Here is a 6,000-nt window from a genome sequence, read left to right as displayed (position 1 = left end):
CACAGGAGGTCCCTTAGCATCTGTGCATTGAAAAGACAAATTAACCTTTCAGGGGTAAACCCTTCATCTGAACTGAAATCTAAGTGAGCCCTTTTCATTGGATTGAACAAAATGACAGGGGGGGAGGAGAACAGTGGTCGAGTCAGATATGACCAAAGAAGGTTAAGAGGGATCTAATAGAGCTCGCTGACCTACATTGGTCCCCGATCTGGCAATGCCTTGATTTTAAAATTCTCATCCTTGTTTTCATATCCCTCCATGGCCTCGCCCCTCCCTATCTCTGTAACCTCCTCCAGCCCTACAATCCTCCGAGATCTCTGTGCTCCTCCAATTATGGCCTCTCAGTCTTCCCTAATCTTGATCGCTCCACCATTGACGGCCGTGCCTTCAGATGCCTAGACCCTAAGCTCTGGAAATCCATCCCTAAACCTCTCCATCTCTCTACCTCTTTCTCCTCCTTTAAGATGCTCCTTAAAACCTATCTCTTTGACCAAGCTTTTGGTCACCTATCCTAATATCTCTTTACGTGACTTAGTGTCAACTTTTATTTGATAATCGCTCCTGTGAGGCGCCTTGGGACGTTTTACTATGTTAAACGTGTTGTTGTTGTTGAGTTGTAAACAAGAATGGGGATTTTGAGTTAAGTTCTTTGGGGGATGGGTAGCCAAAGGGAGCCGGTGAGGTCAGGGGTAATTGGGGGCCGGTGAGGTCAGAGGTAATGGGGGCCGGTGAGGTCGGGGGTAATTGGGGGGCCGGTGAGGTCAGAGGTAATTGGGGGCCAGTGAGGTCAGGGGTAACTGGGTTCAGTGAGGACATGACAGAGATCCTGCTTCTTTCCACAGGGCCGTTGCTGTTCTGTTTTGTATGGCCTACACACCCTTATTTAAAATCCAATGGTACAGATTTATTTTGTTCCAACCAAGAGACAGTAATGTTCTATTAACCTACATCATGGATCATGAGTGTTCAAATCCAGGGGTTTGACAATTGTGGACTGTGTGGTTTTTCCAGAATAAGCTTCTGTATCTCCTAGTAGCAGATTACAGACCAGCGTAGGCCACTGTGTGACTGTCTGTGTGTGACTGTCTGAGTGTTTGTTAATTGTACCCTGAAGGCCTCGTCTATTAAACACATCACATTTTCATTTCTAGTGTGCAACCTAGGCAATGCAGCACTGAGGGAGTGTTGGATTATTGGAGGTCTTCAGAAAAAATGTTAAACCAAGCTCTGCTTACTTGAGTGGACATGACAGATGCCATGACATAATTTGAAGAGGAGCAGGGAGTTCTCCCGGCATTCTGGCCAATATTCATCATTCGATCACTGGTCATTTGTCTTATTGTTCTTGTGGGATCTTACTGTTCCCGTAACAGCTGTCATAGTTGTTTGCACAGAAACAGTCCCTGGACTTCATTGTAGGTGAAGCTCTTTATGATGTGTCTGAGAGACATGATAAAGCACTGTATATGTGCAAGGCTTTATTTTTATTTTTTTCCGACACCAACAAAAATACATTAACTGGTCATTTAACTCATTTGCCGACTGTGGGACAACCTCTGTGAAAGTTGACTGCTGTATTTGCATATGGAAGAATGACTACACTTCAAAAGTAATCCATTGGTTGCAAAGTGGTTTTGGGACATCTCGAGGAGGTTATAAATGTCAGTTTGGCTCGTTGGTAGCACTTGTGCTTCTAAATCTTGGGTGGAGCATAAACACCAGAATAGACCAGTTGGACCGTATGGCCTGCTTCGGTGCTGTAACTTCTATGTAAAGTCAGAAAAGAACACTCCAGGACTTGAGCACATAATGTAGGCTGGCAATGAGGGAGTGCTGCATCACTGGAGATGCAATCCTTCAGTTAAGATATTAAATTGAGGTCCTATCTGCCTGTTCAGGTAAATGTAAAAAGTTTCCATGGCACCATTCAAAGTCGAGGGGGGAGTTCTCTCAGTATCCTGATTGGTTTTGTTAGTTGAGGAATAAATATCGAACAGATTAACTAGTCATTTATCTCATTGCTATTTGTGGGACCTGGCTGGCTGTGACATCTGATGACCGTCCCACCAGGAATGCTGACCAGATGACTCATGAGGGACGAGCACTTGTTGTAGCTTTAGCTCAAGAAAACCAGGTGAATGAAGCCAGTTTGTAATATCACTCTCTTACTGTACTAATCCCCATGCAAGTCTTGTATTGCTGTAGTACCTGATTGCAGCCTATGTGTGGCCCTGGGGCACACATCAGTACTATAGTACACTGAGGAGACCTTTAGATTAACTAGTGATGGTAAAAAAAAAGAGGTATGGTTACCTCATTAACTAGGGGGCACTGAAGCCCTAAATTGCTCAGCGTCATGAAAAGGAAACAGATATGTGATATTGCCAAGGTTTAAAAAAAAATTGTAGACAACAGGTGCTGTGTCACAAAATGTGGGTTAATTCTGCGATTCCCTGCACAATGATGGTGCATAGATTCCTGAGTCACTTACAGAGCACTCTGACTGGGCAAGACAATTTTTTTTTGTTTTAGAAAAGACAAATCTTTTCTCTGGAAAGCAGAAGGCTGAGGGGTGTCCTAATCAACGTCTTTGAAATTATAAAGGGGTTCGATAAGGTAGACGTAGAGAAGATGTTTCCACTTGTGGGGCATTCCAAAACTAGGGGCCATAAATATAAAATAATCACTAATAAATCCAATAGGGAATTCAGGAGAAACTTCTCTACCCAGAGATTGAATAGAATGTGGAACTTGCTACCGCATGGAGAAGTTGAGGCGAATAGCATAGCTGGATTTAAGGGGAATCTAGATAAGTACGAGAGAGAAAGGAATAGAAGGACATGCTGATAGAGATAGATAAAGTAGAGTGTGGAGCATAAACACCGGCATAGACCTGTTGGGCCGAATAGCCTGTTTTTGTGCTGTGAATTCTATGCAATATGTAATTTGGGGTCAGACAGAATCCTCATTAATGTCGTGTCTAACACAATCACTTGATTTTCATAGTATGTTCCAGCACAGAAGCAGGCCATTTAGTGCCTCAAGTCTGTGCCAGTGTTTTATCTCCGCATGAGGTCTGTCGTACAGTCTGACTCTCCTGTTCTCTCACTTTAATATTCTCTTTTATCAAGCAACTATCCAACTCCCATTTGAAAGAATTGATGGGCTTTGCTTCAAAAACGTTTGGCGGCATCCTAACCACGCACAGACTGCTGGGTCACCAGGAGCTAGAGGTCGTGCATGGGTGCTCTCCACCATTCTGGGCACCAACATGGTTCAACGTTCCCTAAGTCCGTCGCTGAACCCATGCTGGTCAGCATCAATAGTAGTAGTTGCTCCGCCCTCTGTCAGGGACAGCATGTGATAAAACAAAGAGTAATAGGAAAAAGGAATAAAACTAAATTTAACTTACAGTAGCTAGAGTGTAGAATCCAATTTGAGGGGTCTGGAGGATGACAGTGAATTACGGAAAAATTTGCTAGTTTTATAGATACTATATTGATTCATTATTTTCTATATTCAGGGAATATGGGGAACCAGAAGGGCAGAGCACAGGTCCATTGAAGTTATGCTGAGGCAGGAGTGCACAAACTTTTTGTCTTTGTGGGCCACATGGAGCCTTGGAGGTTCCATATTGAACATCACGTTTCCAGAGACTTAAGCACATAATCTAGGCTGACGCTCCAGTACAGTACCGAGGGAGTGCTTCGCCCGAGATGTTAAACCGAAGCACCGTCTGCCTTCTTAGATGGATAAAATTATTCGAAGAAGAGCAGGGGATTTCTCCCACTGGCCAATATTTAGCCCTCAACCAACATTTCTAAAGCAGATTATCTGGTCATTATCACATTGCTATTTGTGGGAACTTGCTGTGCCCAAATTGGCTGCTGCATTTTCCTACATTACAACAGTGACTTAAAAAGTACTTCATCGGCTGTGAGGCGCTTTGGGACGTCCTGAGGTAGTGAAAGGTATTTACAAATGCAACTAATTTCGTTCTCATCCATGTTTCCATTAATCTGCAGATACCTCAAGTATCTGACACTAACAGGTCTCAGTGTTCTGATTTGTAAGATCTGGCAAAAAAGAACTCAATGCATAACAAGAATCAAGTTGCCAGGGCTCAAAGGGCTGAAAATGATCTGTGGGCTATAATTTGGTCGCCCCAGTGCTACAGCTTTACAAAACATTGTTCAGACCACACTTTGAGTTCAATTCTGATCACAAAAGCACAAAAATAACAGATAGGCACCGGAGGACAAAACTAACCCCACCTGTAGAAAAGTATGAGGAACAATTGGAGAACCTCAAGCTCTATAGTCCAGAAACAATAGATGTATATAAAATTTTGAATGGTATTGTGAGAAGGTAAACCCAGAATGTTACTTTAAGGTAAGCCAGAAGATAAGGACCAGAAGATAGACATTTGAATTAATGAACAACAGTGACATATGGCAGAACAGCAAGATCTATTGAGTGTCTCCCAAGGGTTGCCTCCCAGTGCCTTAGTTACTCTCACATTCTGTGTTTAACAAATTTCTTTAACAAATCTAATTGTTTCTTTAACTTCTTTAATGCTTCTTTCCATTGTCTATTATAAAGATCGTCTCAGCCATCTCACAATCTCCTGTTTGTCTTTTAAATAGTTTACAGCTCATTTCACAGATACCCCCCTCTAACAATGACATGGATTTTGCATAACAAAAGCAGGTGAATCTGGTTTGTATCGTCATTCTGTTGTTAAAAATAACTACTTTATTTCAAAGAATGAGAAATGTTTGGTAGATGTGGTAGAAGAGGCAAAAACATTAGCGATGTTCAAAATGGAGCTAGATGGTGTGATGGGAGAGTCAGGGTATTGAAGGGATAAGCTTCGATGAGCTAAATGGCTTTTTATTGTCCTTTTTATATTCTTGTGTTTTGCTAGATGACAATTTGCAGTTACAATGTCTGCTCTGTTTCTACAGTGTCACTGGGTGGCTGGAATTAGGTATTACATACGGGATGAAGCAGGTTTACAGAGGAGAGCAGGATTTTTAAAAATATGTGACACTGTGCTGAAGGGCAAAGGACCATAGTGCAGGACAATGCCAAGTTTGAAAAGAGAAGTTGAAGCAAATCAAGAAGTAGCAATTAGGCAATGCCAACTTTCGTTCTTAATGTGCCGCAACACTGAAACGGCTCTTATCAAAGTTACAAACATCCTATGTGACTGTGACTGTGGTGCACCATCCCTCCTCATCCTTCTCGACCTGTCTGCAGCCTTTGACATGGTTGACCACACCATCCTTCTCCAACGCCTCTCCTCTGTTGTTCAGCTGGGTGGGACTGCGCTCGCCTGGTTCAATTCTTATCTATCAGGTCGTAGCCAGAGAATCACCTGCAATGGCTTCTCTTCCTGCTCCCGCACCATTACCTCTGGAGTCCCCCAAGGATCTTGGCCCCTTCCTATTTCTCATCTACATGCTGCCGTTGGCGACATCATCCGAAAACACGTCAGATTCTACATGTACCCCGACGACACCCAGTCCTACCCACCTCTCTTGATCTCTCCACTGCCTCTGGCTTATCAAGCTGTTTGTCCGACATCCAGTACTGGATGAACAGAAATTTCCTCCAATTAAATATTGGGAAGACCGAAGCCATTATCTTCGGCCCCCACCACAAGCTTTGTTCCCTAGCCACCGACTCCATCTCCCTCCCTGGCCACTGTCTGAGGCTGAACCAGACTGTTTGCGACCTCAGCGTCCTATTTGACCCTGAGCTGAGCTTCCGACCTCATATCCTCTCCATCGGCCAGACTACCTACTTCCACCTCTGTAACATCGCCCGTCTCTGTCTCCACCCCTGCCTCAGCTCATCTACTGCTGGAACCCTCATCTGTGCCTTTGTTACCTCCAGACTCGACTATTCCAATGCTCTCCTGACCGGTCTCCAATCTTCCACCCTCTGTAAACTTGCGATCATCCAAAACTCTGCTGCCCATATCCTAACTCGCAC

The sequence above is a fragment of the Heptranchias perlo genome, chromosome 36, assembly GCF_035084215.1.
Source record: "Heptranchias perlo isolate sHepPer1 chromosome 36, sHepPer1.hap1, whole genome shotgun sequence".
NCBI lineage: Eukaryota > Metazoa > Chordata > Chondrichthyes > Hexanchiformes > Hexanchidae > Heptranchias > Heptranchias perlo.
The sequence above is the reverse complement of the archived record's forward strand: the minus strand, read 5'-3'. Positions refer to the sequence as shown.